The 16,039-nt window shown below is 46.1% G+C and overlaps 1 pseudogene; it reads right to left on the bottom strand.

The window, feature by feature from the left end:
* The window catches only part of LOC130021995 (zinc finger protein 850-like), a 28,922-nt pseudogene extending 16,998 nt beyond the window's left edge, over positions 1-11,924 (bottom strand).
* Positions 11,925-16,039: the final 4,115 nt, after the last annotated feature.

Below are 16,039 nucleotides of genomic sequence, written 5' to 3'. Positions count from 1 at the left end.
GTAGGTTACAAGCAGGGTGAGAGTATTTTGTCATTGTTCTGTTCACTTCGAACAAGAAAAGTTATGAGCACTCTTTGCTCTGTCTGTGGCCCATCTCTTTGGAAAGTTCTCCAGTTATAGTCAACCCCACGTGCCATCACCCCACTTTCTGAGGATGCCCCAACACTCTTCTACAAAGAAAAGGGGTCAGGGATACAGCAAGATATAGCTCAGAACCCACCAAGTTAGGGTGGGGGAATCTGCCATCACGGGACTGAGGCTGTTTTGATTTTATTTGGATTGTTCATGGTTTGGAGGCCCAACACGAGCAATGCTCAGGGTTACTCCTGGCTCTCCACTCAGGAATCACTCCTACATGATGTTGGGGTTGTATGGAGAGCCAAAGAAAGAATCTTCTTGAGGATCGAGTTGATTGCTCCCGCTTTGTCTCTGGACCACGAGGGGTGCAGAGGATTGAACTGACGTGGAAAGTGCAAGGCAAAGTCATTTATTTTCATTTTTGTTCTCTTCACTGAGCTAGAAACCTTCTGAAGCCACTTTGCTATGTCTGTGACCATACCATTGAGAAATATTTTATGTTATGGGCAACCCACACCCCAGCACCCCACATTCTGAGGGAGCCCAAACATCTACTACAAGGAAGAGGCAGCATGGGTACAGCAAGATACAGCTCATAAACCCCCCACAAAGGGGTGAGGGAATCCCCCAATAAGGGACTTGGGCTGTTTTGGTTGTATTTGGTTTGTTCATAGTTTGGGCGACACAAATCCAGCAACGGCAGAGGTTCTCCTGATGTTGCATTCAGGAATCCGGCATGATGGTGGGGCTGTATGGAGAGCGGAGAAAGAACCGGGGCCTGTGACTGTAAGCCAGGAGCACTAACCGCTCTACTCCCACTGCAGCGACTCAAGTGGCTTCCTTGGTCCTTAATGACACTATACCTAACACTGAAGCAAAGAAATGGGCTGGAAATCTAAAGCGTGGGAAAGGTGGGCCGTGGCAGTTCTGCCGATACGCCACGAGATGGCGCTGTGGGCGTTTCTGTCCCTCTCCAGGATCATTTCTTTGTTTTTATTTATTTATTTGTTTCTCTGTTTTTATTTATTTATTTCTTTTTAAATTAGCGAATTACCATGAGGTACACTTGTAGACTTACAAATTTTTGTGCTTGGGTTTCAGTTATACAATTATCGAGTACTTCCCTCCACCACCACTGATCCCAGTTAATCCCTCCCCTTCTCATCCCCCCCATCACACCCTGCCTATGTGGCAGGGCATTCCCTTTTGTTCTCTCCCTCATTTTGGGGGCTGTGGTTTGCAAATGAGGCATTTAGTGGCAATCATGTTCGGTCTATAGTAAACTTGCAGCATGCATCTCCCATCCTGGGAGGATCCTCCCAGCACCCTTTATTTGGTGCTCCCTTCTCTATCTGAACTGCCTTTTTCCCTAGCGTGTGCGGCTGGCCTCCATGCGATGGAGTAAACCTCCTGGCACTTGTCTCGGCTATTCTTCTGTGTTAGTCTGAAAGAAAGGGACAAACATAGAAATATTGCTTTCATTTGGGGAACATAAACTAACAAAACGTGCTCGTTTCTCTAAGAATTTTCCACCCTTGGGTTTACTTCAGTGTTGAGTATGGGGTAATAAAGGATCAAGCATCCTCTTCCACAGGTGCAGCAGTAGGAAGGAAAGGCTGCGGTTGCTTGTCTTTCACTTGAGTAATCTGGGTTCGATTCCAGCCTTCAGATCTTTGTGGGGTGGATAGCTGAATCACCTTGGGGATCAAGTGGGTTGCCCTAGCTTTGTCTCTAAACCTGGAGGGGTGCAGAGGATTGGACTGAACCTTTAATGAGCAAGGCAAGTTTATTTTCTCACATTAATTGTTCTTTTCTCTCTGTACAAGAAAGGTTCTGAATGTACCTTGTGATGCCTGTGACCGAGCCCTTTGAATGTTTCCTGTTATGGGCAACCTACATCCCATCACCCCACATTAGGAGGGTACTCTGTCTATAACACGGTTTGGGGGAATGGAAGAATATATATTTCTGACACCCTCTAGTCGGGGTGATGGAATTCGCCATCAAGGAACTGAAGCTCTGTGTTTTACTTTTCTTTCTTGTTTGTTCCTTTATGGTTGTGGCCACACCCGGATATGCTTAGGGCCTTCTCCTGCCTCTGCACTCAGGAATCACTATGGACATGACTGAAGAACCGTAGGGGAAATCTATGACTATACCCGGGTCCTATGGATGCAAAGCAAAAGCGCTATCCACTCTGCTCCCGTTGCAGCGGCCCAAGCTGAGTGATGGATCCTTAATGACCCCATACTTAACATTTAAGCAAAGAGAAGGGCTGAAAATCTTAAACGTGGGAAAATTTAGACCGCGGAATTTATGCTGAAATGCCATGAGATGGAGCTGTGAGCGATCCCGTCCCTCTCCAGGCCCATTTCTCTAAGAATTTTCCACCCTTACATTTGCTTCTGTGTTAAGTATGGGGTAATAAAATATCAAGCACGGAGCTTCAAAGGGGCAGTGGTCAGAGAGCCTTGAGGTTGCGAGTCTCTCACATGGGTGACCGGCATTCAATTTCCGCCTTCAGGTCTTGTGGGATACATGGCTGAATCACCTCGGGGGTTGAGTGGGCTGCTCCATCTTTGCCTCTAGACCAAGAGGGGTGCAGAGGATTGAACCTGACGTGGACAGAGCAAGGCAAAGGTGCAAGTCTGGAGCAATAGCACAGCGGGTAGGGCATTTGCCTTGCATGCAGCCGACATGGCCGCCTGGGTTCGATTCCTCCACACTCTCGGCAAGCTAACAAGAGTATCTTGCCCACAAGGCAAAGCTGGCAAGCTTCCAGTGATATATTCGATATGCCAAACACAGTAACAAGTCTCACAATGTTACTGGGCCCCCATTGGGCAAATCAATGAAGAATGGGAGGGCAGTGACTATGACACTCTGAGCTAAAAACGATCTGAAGCCACTTTGTTATGTCTGTGCCGAAACCATTTAGATATATTTCCTGCTATGTGTAACCACACCTCATCACCCTACATTCTGAGGGTACCCAACCCTCTTCTACGAGGAAGAGGCAGCATGGATACAGCAAGATACAGCTCAGAAACGTCCATTTTGGGGGGGAGGGAATCCTTCAATAAGGGACTGAGGCTGTTTTGGTTTTATTTGATTTGTTCATGGTTTGGGGGCCACAAATCCAGCAACACGCAGAGGTTCTCCTGGCTTTGCACTCAGGAAGCACTCAGGCATGATCATGGGGCTTTATGGAGAGCCAGAGTGTGAGAGCTTTCTTTCACTTGGGTAACCTGGGTTCTATTCCAGTCTTCATATCTTGTGGAGTACATAACTGGTACATAACTGGACTCACTATAAACAGCGCTCCTTTCCCACAGTCCACGGGCTTCTCACCTGGGGCAGTTTGTGTCCATGGACTGAGCAGAACAGTCTCTGAGTAGCTTGTCCCAGGGGAGTGCTCCTTTTCAGCATGGGCGCTCACTTCCTACGGGTAACCCACAGAAGACATACCACCTGTCTTGGCATCCTCATGGGGCTGAAGGCATAACTGCTCACTCGAGATGTTCTCACAGTGTGCATGACCAGAATAATTCCACCTGGGCTCTTGCTACCCGAAGAAAAGCAGAGAAGGATTAAAATTACTGTGCTGTGCCTGATAGTCTTCTCGTCCAAAAATTTTAGACCTGCAGGTTGGTTTCTAACATTTTCTCGACTCGGTTGCAATTCTGACACGTGGATGGATTTTCCAGGCAATGACCTGATGTTTCAGCAAGATGGACAAGTAAAATAGACCGACAGCAGGTCACATAGCTGTGTAATTTTTTCCAACTCAAAGAACAAACACAGTAATTGGAAATAACTCCCTCTGCAGAAAATTGATGCACCAGTGTAGAGTGAAAATGAAAAGGGCCCGAAACTGGGTTTGGTACTAGCTTAGTGTGGAGCTTAGTGGGATAGCTTAGTGGCATACACGTGCAAAGGCAATGATGCATCCCCACATAGCCGAGACAGACCTTTGAAAATATCTCACATGAAGCAAATTCCTCGCGAGGATCAATGAGTTTTCTGTTAACTTGTTCTATTTACTTAGGTGGGGAGAGGGTTACACCAGCATTGCTCAGGGATTCCTGCTGCTGGAACTCTCGGGGCCGAGACAGATAACCACGAAAAAAAAACGCCTTTCTTTGAACTCTGTGGAACTTATTCGCCAACATGGCTTGGCACATGCCTCAGGCAACCCCAAGTGAAAGTCTGAGGTGGCAAAGCAATGCAGAGAAGCCATCAAGGATGACCTCAAAGACAGGAGAACAGCGATGCTGGTAGATGCGGCAGAATCCGGGAAAAGCATGTCCGCCTGTCCTTCACCAACTACAAGACCAAGATGACTGCCCTCCGACATCTTCATGGATCTATCACATCTTCCAGAAGGGCAATGGAGAAGATTATTTATGACTTTTACTCAGATCTCTTCAATAGCCACGTCCAATTGCCCACATTCCAAATTCTGCACGATGGACATATTGTTCCCAATGTTCTCCCTTCCAAAATAAACACGCCATCTCGTCGGTAAAGAAACAAAGAGCACCTGGCCCAGACAAGATCAGACCTGAACACCTGAGGAACTTACCATCAGTACTCATCAATACACTGGCTCGGTTCTTCACACGCTACCTGCTGAATGCAAGGTTCCATCCTTCTTGTACTATACAAGAAGGGAGAAATCCACGACATTGGCAACTATCGCCGAAACTGCCTATTGTCTGTCATCTGCAAACTGTTAACTCGAGTCATCTTGAATAGGATTAGCAGAACACTAGATGAAGAACAACCATGTGAACAAGCCGCGTTCCGAAAAGGATTCAGTGCCATCTACAATATCCACACGATTACTAAGCTCATTGAGGTTCTCAGGAGTTCAAGATGCCACTCTGTCTAGCGTTCATTGATTTAAAGAAGGCCTTTTTTTCTGTTGAGATGGAAGCGGTCATAGAAGCCCTAGCCAATCAGGCTGTACAAACTCAAAACATCAGAATCCTCCGTGAGCTGTATTGTGGATTCACTACCAGGATCTCACCATTCTACAAAGCAGTAATCATCCATGTCAAGAGAGTGGTTGGGCAGGGTGATACCATTTCACCAAAACTCTTCAGTGCCACCATCGAGAAAATCATGCGATGATGGGAATGGGAAGGAATGGGAGTGAAGATAGATGGTCGGCAACTACACCACCTCCGCTTTGCTGATGACATTGTTCTAATAACACCAAATATCAGCCAAGCGACACAAATGCTGACCTACTTCGACCGTGAGTGTGGGAAGGTCAGACTACAGCTGAATCTTACAAAGACAATGGTTATAAGAAACAGCCTCGTTCCTGACGCTCCATTCGCTTCTCAATGCACCACCATCTCCGAATGCAGCAGTTATATATACCTAGTTCGAGAAAGAAACATGATGAATGACCTAGCACCTGAGTTATGCAGGAAGAAGAGAGCAGCTTGGAATTCCTTCAAGAGAGTTGAAGAAATAACTAAGAGGACAAAGAACCTCCAGCTACGAGCACATCTCTTCGATTCCACTGTTCTTCCTGCCTTAACATATGCCTTAGAGACCTGGACCCTACGAAAACAGGGTGAGAATGCTCCTCGGGTCTCTCAAAGAGGAACCGAAAGAGGTATGCTTGGAATATCACGCATCAGTCAAATGAGAGACAGAATCCGGAGTTCTGATCTCCATCAATGGCCAAAAATAAGGGACACTGCCTCATCTGATAAGGCATCAAATATCAGATGGGCTGGACACGTAATGAGGCTTACAGACAACCACTGGCCTAGAGCCATTACTCTACTGGATTCCACGGGACATCAAAAGATCACGTGGACGCCCATCTACAAGATGCTCAGACTTCTTCTTCAAGACCATGAATAATCGGTTTGAGGCTCTGCATGTTCCTAGAATGAACAGATGTCATTGGGCTACACTAGCACGCAACAGGCATACATGGAGACGTTACTGGCACACACTCGAATAAATCGATGAATAAAGGGAGATCAAGTGATCAAGGAATATACTGTTTAGGTTTCAGAATTTCTGGTTTTATGCAGCAACACGGTTGGAACTGGAACATACCGTCTTGAGTGAAGTTAGCCAGAAAAAGAAACAAAAAGAGGATGATGTTCACTCATCTGTGGAATACCGAACACTGGATGTGGAAATGTACTGTAAAGGGGCTGCTTCAATCATCCATGATTCCACTGTTTAGAGAGAAGTCGGACAAAGAAGGAAAGAAATTTGAGTTGGAACAGAACCAGAAGTTTACAGGGATCAGGGATTCATTTATGCCAGTGACATGAGTGAGGGGTGTAACCATTTACCCAAAACACAGCTGCAACAGAACTGAAAACAAGAGATCTAAGCTGTAACCACTGAAACCTAGTCATGTGCTTGTCCAGATGACAGGCGGGGGTAGAGTGGGGACTGGGGTGGGGAGAGAATATGGGAACACGGGTGGAGGGAAGCTGATGCAGGGATAGGTGTTCAATTATTGTACGCCTAAACACAACTATCAATAACTTTGAAAATACTGGCACTTTAATGAAAACTTTAAAAAACAATACAATAAAATAACTTTCTATATTTCAGCACCCACTGAGATAAAGGACCCTTTAGTCCCAGCATTAGGCTCCGATATTTTTCCTGTGATGCTGAGACCATAGATGTGGTTGTGAGGATGGAGACGGACCCCACTTTTAAAGTTGCATGCTCGGTCCATTGAGCACTGCAATGGCATAATAGTTTCAACAAGAGAATCTTACAGCACACTTGTATGCAATACCCCTGTTCTCTAAAGAAATTGCTGTAATGCCACATCCTGAACCTGTGATTTGAGTTCTGAAATCAAACAAAATGCACAATGAGAATTAGTCCAATGTTGAATGGAATTCATTTGAATGAGCAAGCAGGTGGAGGACATCTCCATAGTTCTCACAGTCAAAGCAAGCCTACAGAAAGGGCAAATCTGCGGGAAGTGTTGCTGGGAGGAGCTCGGCAATCCCCAAAAAAGCCTTTTGGGTTTTGTTTTTAATCAGACCCAGTGATGCTTGGGATACCATAGGGTATGCTGGACATCGAAGGTAGGCGGCATCTGTAAGGCGAGAACCCACCGTGATGCACTGCTGTTCTCGTCCTAATTAACTTCACTATGGGCTCACAGTAACAATTTAACACACACACAACAGAACAAATTTTGGTGCGTACAAGCGTACAGCAGGTAGGCATTTGCCTTGCATGAGGCTGACAGGGGTTGATCCTTGAACACTGTCAAAAGCAACTTACGAGAACCACCAGGAATAACTGCTGAGCATCCCCAGGCCCCCAAACAAAAGAAAACTAAATTTCTTCCCATATTCAAAAAACCATGGCAATGATCCAAAGGCAAAGATATGCATGGTGTCAGATTGACTGAGAGAAGTCCAGAAAGGGCACCCGACCCTTTAGGTGTACAGTCAAGCTAGTTATACAGCCACGAACACAAGGACTATTTGACATACCTGACAGATAAGGAAGAATGACAACAAAGTCAAGAAAGCAAAGCACAGGATCTATCCGAAATGAACAGCTCTGGGGAGAAGACACCCCTACGCGATGCCACACCTCCACATCACATATTCTAGGGATGAGAAGGGGATACTTAATGTCCAATGAGCAACTCAAAGATGTTGTGGATTGTAGTACTCCTGGTTTGGCCACATGCAAGTCAAGCATCCTACTTGCCCTACAATTGCTCTGGCCATTTATAAATAAATGGGAGAAAACGGGAAAAAATGGGAGAGCAATTACAAAGCTTTCAGGTTTAAGTCTCGGTCATATAATGAAACACCCGTCCCTTCACTGTGCCCATTTCCCACCACTAAAAACCGAAATATACCGCCATTCCACAGCCTCCCCCTACCTGTGGGGGAGATAATTTCCACATTCTTCCTCTACTTTGATTACATTCAATATTTTGACACGAGACCCAACATTATTATTTGGGATTTTACCCCAGCACTCAGATCTGGCGAAAACGCAATAGTAGACAATTCTTTATCGATAGCTGGTTAAAAATAACATATGATTTTGGAATTCTGAAATTTTAACAACTAAATCTGAAGGGATTTCTGCCAAAACCTGCTGGGTTCCGAGATTTGTTCCTGAGTCTCTGGGACTATGGCTATGAAGCAGCTTTACCACAAGCCATAGAGGCTGTTCGTGGAAATGACATAGGCTCATGTTGGGGTGGGGAGGAACTGGCCGGCTCCACCCCATCCTGAGAGGCCCCACGTATCTTCCTGAGTGTGGGCCCAAACCTGACTTTCCAAAGGCCTTTGGAGGATGGAGACCACCGAGTCACCAAGTGGGAGCAGTTGGGGGGACAGCACCAATACCCCCTGGGGTGGACCGGGGACAGTAACCTACTGCAGGGTCCAGACGCATTTCTGCTAAAACGCGCTGGGTTTCGAGATTTGTCTCTGAATCTCTGGGATCACAGCTATTAGGCACCTTGATCTCGATGCCCAGAGGTCAATCATAGTTGCCAGACAACTCGGGGTTTCGTTGGGGTGGGGAGAAAAGGGCCGGCTCCACCACCATCCTGTTAGGCCCTGCATGTCTTCTCACAGCAGTCCCAAACCTAACCGTCCAGAAGCAATAAGAGATGGCAGCCACTGAGCCACCAGGCACGGAACGTATTGCCACCTGAAATACTCAGCTTTGGCAAGCTACTGTGGGGACCAGACACATTTCCGCTGCAAGCCTCTGGGTTCCGATATTTGTTACTGAGACTCTGAGATCATGGCCGAGTGATCAAGAGCCAGAGTATGTACATGGGCAGCGACTCGGGGTCTCATTGAGGTGGGGAGGAAAGGTCAGAGTCCACCCCAATCCCATGAGGCCCCGCATGTCTTGTCACTGCAGGCCCAAACCTGTCTGTCCAATGGCCTTTGGAAGATGGTGGCCACTGAGCCACCAAGTGGGATCAGGCGGAGATACAAACCCTTTGCCCCTTGTGGTGGTCTGTCACTTTTAGCTCATTGCGGGAACCGGGAAAATCTCTGCAAAAAGCTTCTGGGTTCTGAGATTTATCTCTGAGTCTCTGGGATCATAGCCTTTAAGCAGGTTGATCAGGAACCAGAGAGACCTTCCCTCCAATTATATAGCTGAGCCGGAAATGGTTTGTTGTTGTGTCACGCACATACCCAACTTTTGGCCGTTTACTTTCTTAGAAGACTTTGCCCAAAGTTTTTGTTGTCTGGCCAAAGGCACAGCATCAATTTCGGAGTATTTGGAAGTCTGACGGTGCCATTAGGCTGCTGATGCACTCGCCTTACAGGCACAGTCTGACCTGCTGGGGGTACCATACACGCAGAAAGTAGAAATTCTATATATGGAAAAAACACCAATAGTGGGGTTGGACTCACTGTCAAGTGAGTAGGATGCTTGCCTTGCTGGTAAAGGTAAAGGTAAAGGCCCTCCCGTTGTTCGTCAATTTGCTCGAGTGTGCCTTGCTGATCAAGGTCAAACCTCCCCATCCCATAGGAACCCAGAAACACCACAGAATAATTCCTGAGCTGCAGAACCAGAAGTAACCCTGAGCATCAAAGAATCCCTTCCAACTCCCCTGAATAAAAAAGCTATTAAAATTAATCCAAAGAGGGGCTGAAGTGATAGCAGAGCGGGTAGGACATTTGACTTGCACGTGACCTATCCGGGTTCGATTCCCGACAACAATATGGTACCCTGAGCTTTACCAGGAGGAATTCCTGAGTGCATAAGCCTGGAGTAACCCCATGTTCAACGCTGAGTGTGACCCAAAAAGCAAAAAAAAAATTAATCCAAAGAAAAAATTTTCAGAGGCAAATACCTCTCACTTGTCCAAATCCCAGCATAGAAGCCAATGAAAATGACGGACCACAAAAGTGTCCCTTTCCTTTTTGGGCTACCTGTGAACATATATGGAGTTTCGATAGGTGTTATGGCTAGTCCAAAGGCTCCAAACAGGGTCCTGCAGAGTCTTGAGTAGGGAGGAATGAGATGACCAAGACCCCCACTCTCTTCAGGCTCCTCACACCAAGGCCTGAAATCCATGTGCCCACCCTCCAGTGCCATCTTGGAACTGGACGCAATCATGGCTGCATGGGCCCTCAGGATAACGTACCCTCACCCATGACACCTGAGCCACAGAACAGCATCCAATGCACCCCTCAAAAGCTCCACATCCACTAAAGTCTGGATATCCAGAACAAGAAAGAAACAAGCGTGAATGCACCATAGAAGCTGGCGTGACCTGGTGCTCAAGTTCCCAAATCGGGATGTGCAGGGTGCTCAAGCATTCCAAATCCTAACACAGGAAAGACTGAAGCACAGAGGTTTTCCTGTTTTTCCATTTTCAAAGTATTCAGTGCTGCATCTTGGATGATTTCTGCCATAACTCCCGCTAACCAGCCCCTCTCGGTTAAGCCAGAAGCACAGCAAACAATAACAGAATAATGAGCCATGACAGCTCTGAGCAGGGGGGTGTTTCTGTACCAGTTTATTCAGTCACCTTCCTCCTTATTTTATCACCAGGACACATTATTTACAAGTTAAAACACAAGAAATTCCAAGAAGAATAATACTGGCATAGGAGCAGCCCGGGTGAAAATCAGGAGGCTTCAGCAAAGGGCTTCCCATATTCCTTACATATACACGGTTTCTCTCCAATGTGAATTCTCCTATGTACAGTCAATTGTGAGGATGAAGTAAAGGCCTTTCCGCATTGCTTACATACATATGGTTTCTCTCCAGTGTGAATTCTCCTATGTACAGTAAGTTTTGAGGATGTAGCAAAGGCCTTCCCACATTCCTTAGATACATTACAGTTTCTCTCCAGTGTGAATTCTCCTATGTATACTGAGGCCTGAGGATCGAGTAAAGGCCTTTCCACATTCCTTACATATATATGGTTTCTGTCTAGTGTGAATACTTCTATGGATACTGAGGCCTGAGGAGTGAGTGAAGGCCTTTCCACATTCCTTACATATATACGGTTTCTCTCCAGTGTGAATTCTCCTATGTACACTAAGTCCTGAGGCTACAGCAAAGGCCTTCCCATATTCCTTACATATATACGGTTTCTCTCCAGTGTGAATTCTCCTATGTACACTAAAGTTTGAGGATTCAGCAAAGGACTTCCCACATTCCTTACATATATACGGTTTCTCTCCAGTGTGAATTCTCCTATGTACAGTAAGTCTTGAAGGTCTAGCAAAGGTCTTTCCACATTCCTTACATATATACGGTTCCTCTCCAGTGTGAATTCTCCTATGTATATTGAGGCCTGAGGATTGAATAAAGGCCTTTCCACATTCCTTACATATATACGGTTTCTTTCCAGTGTGAATTCTCCTATGTGCACTAAGACTTGAGGCTGCAGCAAACGTCTTCCCACATTCCTTACATATATACGGTTTCTCTCCAGTGTGAATTCTCCTATGTACAGTAAGTCTTGAAGCTCTAGCAAAGGCCTTTCCACATTCCTTACATATATACGATTTCTCTCCAATGTGAATTCTCCTATGTACAGTAAGTCTTGAAGCTCTAGCAAAGGCCTTTCCACATTCCTTACATATATAAGGTTTCTTTCCAGTGTGAATTCTCCTATGTGCACTAAGACTTGAGGCTGCAGTAAATGTCTTCCCACATTCCTTACATATATACGGTTTCTCTCCAGTGTGAATTCTCCTATGTACAGTAAGTATTGAAGCTCTAGCAAAGGTCTTTCCACATTCCTTACATATATACGGTTTCTCTCCAGTGTGAATTCTCCTATGCATAATAAGATGTGATTGATCGAAGGCCTTCCCACATTCTTCACATGCAAAAGGTTTCGCTCCTGAATTTATATTCATATGGTCATGATGGAGTAAAACTTGACTCACACTTTGTTCTCGGGGCTGACTTTTCTGGGGATTCTGTCCAGTGTGGTTTTCTAAGGGAACACCACAGTGCTGAGAACATGGGGAGGCTCCCCCACATTCCTTACATGTAGATGGGTTCTGCTCACGGTGACTGTGGTTGAGGCTATGTTGCTGTGACGGACTCACTATAAACAGTGCTCCTCTCCCTAGTACGTTCTCACTGTGTCTGTGAACTGAGAATAACACACTCCAAGGAAGTTTTTCCAGGAGAGGGCTTCTTCAGAGTGAGGTAGCTCTGGCCATTCTCATCACCCTCAGAAGACATCCCGCCTGTTTCGTCGTCCTCATGGGGCTGAGGGCAGGATTGCTCACACGAGACATTATCATACAGTGCAGGATCAGAGACATTCCACGCGGGGTGGAAGGTTTCCTGTAGAACAACAGAGGATTCTAATTATTGACTTATTCACTGAGTCTTCCTGTCAAAAAAACTGAGCCCTTCAGATGTGGTTTCACACATATGCACCGCAAAAATGCAATTACTGGCAAATGAAATGTCTTACTATTAAATAACTTCATGTTACTGTAAGTTGGACACACAAAATTGATTGATAGAGAGTCAGTAAGTTATGACTTTCCCCCCTTTAAATTAATGAAGGAATACAACTAGTAATAATTCCTTCTATAGAAAACGGACACATCCATTTCAAGAGAAAATGAAATACATCCACAGTGAGTTTGGTTAAAGCTCACAGTGGATCTGTGATGCAGGGGTGAAGACTACGCTGCATCGTCACACAGCTGAGACAGACCACGTGGCCTTTGCAAAGCTCTCGCCACAAATGATGCCTTTCAGGATCATTGAAGTTTTTTTTTTCTTTCTGTTTTGTAGTTTCTATTTATTGGGGGTTGCTTGGGTGGAATGGCACACCATGCAGTATCTAGGGTCAGTTCTGTAGGACTATGGTTTCTATAAGGTGTGCTGGGTAAGGACCATCCATCCCTGTGCAAAGAAAGTATATTTCTCACTGCACCATCTCTAGGGTGCACAAATTTGCTTTCTAAACAACTACCACTGTCAAGCAAATCAAAACGCACAGTATTTTTATACATGGTTGATTTCAGCACCTAGTGAAGCTAAGGGTCCTCTACTCCAAGCATCAGGCTATGGAATTCCTCCCTGCCATTCCCAGTCCTCCACCTTAACAATCACTTATTTGGTCCACTCCTGCTGGCATAATAATATTTACTCTGAATTAGTGAATCTTACCAACTCACTCGTACTTTCTGACCCCATTCCCAAATCTAAGTGCTGTAATGCCAAATCCTGAAGCCGGGGTTTCAGTTCTGAAAGTGAACAAAACATGCAGTTCAAGCACTTGTCCAAAAATGTAGCAAAATGCTGCCATGTAGTTAAGAGTACATTTCTGTGGTTCTCAGAGTCCAAAGAGTCCCACACTAAAGAAAAGATTCGATAGTGGAAAACTGTGAGGATCTTGGCAATTCTACACTAGATATTGTTTTTGTTTTTGAGCAGACCTGGTAATGTTCGAAGAACCAGGTTACTGAACACATTATTGAACAGATCACCTTCAGGCACTGCAAGGCACTCCCTGCTGTACTATCATTCAGATCCAAACTAGATCTGTTATGGTCTTACTTATTCGAAAGCCATGGAAGCAAATTACAGGATCATTCTGTGACAGACATTCCAGGGGAATAAAGAGGAGTGTGAGTGTGGCACAGACCCAAGGATTCAGGAGACGAAGGCGCCAGTCTCAACAGCGTGTTTCATACATGCTCAGGGCACCCATACACTGCACAGGGCCTGAGCCAGGAAGGGTCCTCAGACACTCACTCGCACACATGTCTCTCCTCCTCGACCTCAGGGCTCCTCCTTCCATCCAGGAGATCACCGCAGGCTTCATCCCTGAGTGACCTGCCCCGACAGACACAGAGGCATGGATAAGTCACAGGGAAAAGGTGACAGGAAATCCCCATATTTTCCTGATATAACTTGGAAAATATCTGAAAGGCATGAACAGAATGTCCGTTTTCAAAATGCCAAATATTTCTAGTTATTCAAGAGTTAAGACCCAAGAAAATATCACAAATATTCTAGACCTGGCCTTGTGTATGACCAACAGGGGGTTGTTCAGCATAATATGTTGTTGGTTTTTGTCCTGTTTGGGATCTGACCTGGCAATGCTCAGGGGTGACTCCTGACTCTATTCAGAAATCACTGCTGCTGGTGCTCGGGAATGACATGGGTTCCCGGGGATTTAACCCACGTGCGCCGCTTGCAAGAAAATCACTTTCCTCCCTGTAATGTCTTTTTAGGCCCAGCAGCACATAGACTTTCCTGAGCCACTCATGAACTCATCAGGGATTTCAGTAAAACTAAGTACATAATAAGTCTGGAAATGGCCAAGGGTGGGAAGAGACCCTTATTTTTTAAGCTAAAAAATGTATCCAGAAAGAGAGCACAGCAGGAGTTTCTCACAGACAATCCAGTGGCGACACCAGATATCTCCGAGGGTCCCTCATGCCAGCCAGGAGTGATCCCTGAGAGCAGAGTCCAGGAGCAAACCCTAAGTCCTGCTGAAGTCTCACAAGAACCATTAGAAGTAAATCCAAGCACTGAAATAGGGCAGCGTCTAATGACTTGAGAGACAAGATATCAAATCCCCTGTGGTGGAAGAGAGATAGTACAGCACAAAGGACAGAAGCGCTGCACACACAAGTGCCTTTTATCCCAGCCAGCCCATATGTTCTTGGAGCAAGGCCAGGTGTGGATCCTGAATACACAGGCAGGAATAATCCCTAAACCCTAAGGAAAAAAATAAATGTCAAAACGTTGAGTGGCTGGTCCAAAAGTACTGGGGGTGAGGCACCAACATTTTAAGTTGCCAAGAGGTTTCAGTCCACGGTACCCCATGGCCCCTGAGCCCTCTTAGGAGTCATCCTTTAGCACAGAGCCAGGAGAACTGTGGACTGTGCCCCCAAACAAAGGCAACAGCAAAACCAATTAAACATACAAAATTTAATGTAATATACAAAGTAAATTGATTCACCAATGGATGGATCTATTTAATGGGACCTGAGAGATAACTGGGCAGATAGGGATCTTCCCATGGACACAGTCGAAACGGGATGATCTGAATCACCCCATAGGATCTGGCGACCCCACAAGTGTAATTCCTGAGGACAATGCTGAGAGAAAGGCCTGAGTATCCACAGGTGAACCCTAAAAAAAAAAAAAAAAAAAAAACGAGGGAGGGAAGAGCTACTGCACGGCTCTTCAATATCCCAGCGCGTCACAGAGCTAGTGTTGGACACACAGCTGCCGCCCAACCCCAGGGACCCCACACGGGTCTCTTCAAACACGGTTGGCTCCACACTGCTCTCACCGACAGCCTGCAGATGCTGGTAGGTCTCCAGCATCACGTGCCTGTAGAGCTTCCGCTGAGAGGCCTCCAGGCATGACCATTCATCCAGGGTGAAGTTCACAGCCACGTCATGGAAGGTCACTGCATCCTGAGTCTGCACACGGAGAGGGTGGGAGTCAGAGTCTATCTTAGCCTCATTCCCACTACTGTGATGCCAGGACCCAGGGTCCTATATTGTCGCTTGGCCTCTCTGCTCCGAATGAACCAGCCTCCATGCACACGCATGACTGACGGCCCCAGAAATCACATAAAACAGCTGAATCTGCTAAAGTGGGAGGATGTTATACAGAAGGTTCTTGGATGTATCTGACTTTCCTGGTAACCCCAGGGCTAATTCGAGCACCACTGGTCCAGTGAGCACTGTAGAGAGGATCACCTGAACACAGACTTGTACAGTCCAAAAGACTATCGCTGGGTGTAGCAAAAACCACGCACGCTCACTGCTGCACCCCCAGAACTCATGACCAGTAGGATTGAGAACATGGCAGTTCATATAGACAACTACTCAGAGAAGAGCATGGCATATGTGCCTGAAGGAACTCACTGCTCAGGACCACCCCAAATCCCGCTCAAACAAGGTAGAAGTTTCTGGACCCCAACATCTCTACTGGCCCAGAG

Source organism: Sorex fumeus, unplaced genomic scaffold (assembly GCF_029834395.1).
Source record: "Sorex fumeus unplaced genomic scaffold, SorFum_2.1 ptg000019l, whole genome shotgun sequence".
Taxonomy (NCBI): domain Eukaryota; kingdom Metazoa; phylum Chordata; class Mammalia; order Eulipotyphla; family Soricidae; genus Sorex; species Sorex fumeus.
Note: the sequence above shows the minus strand (reverse complement) of the source record. Positions and strands in the feature narration are given on the sequence as shown.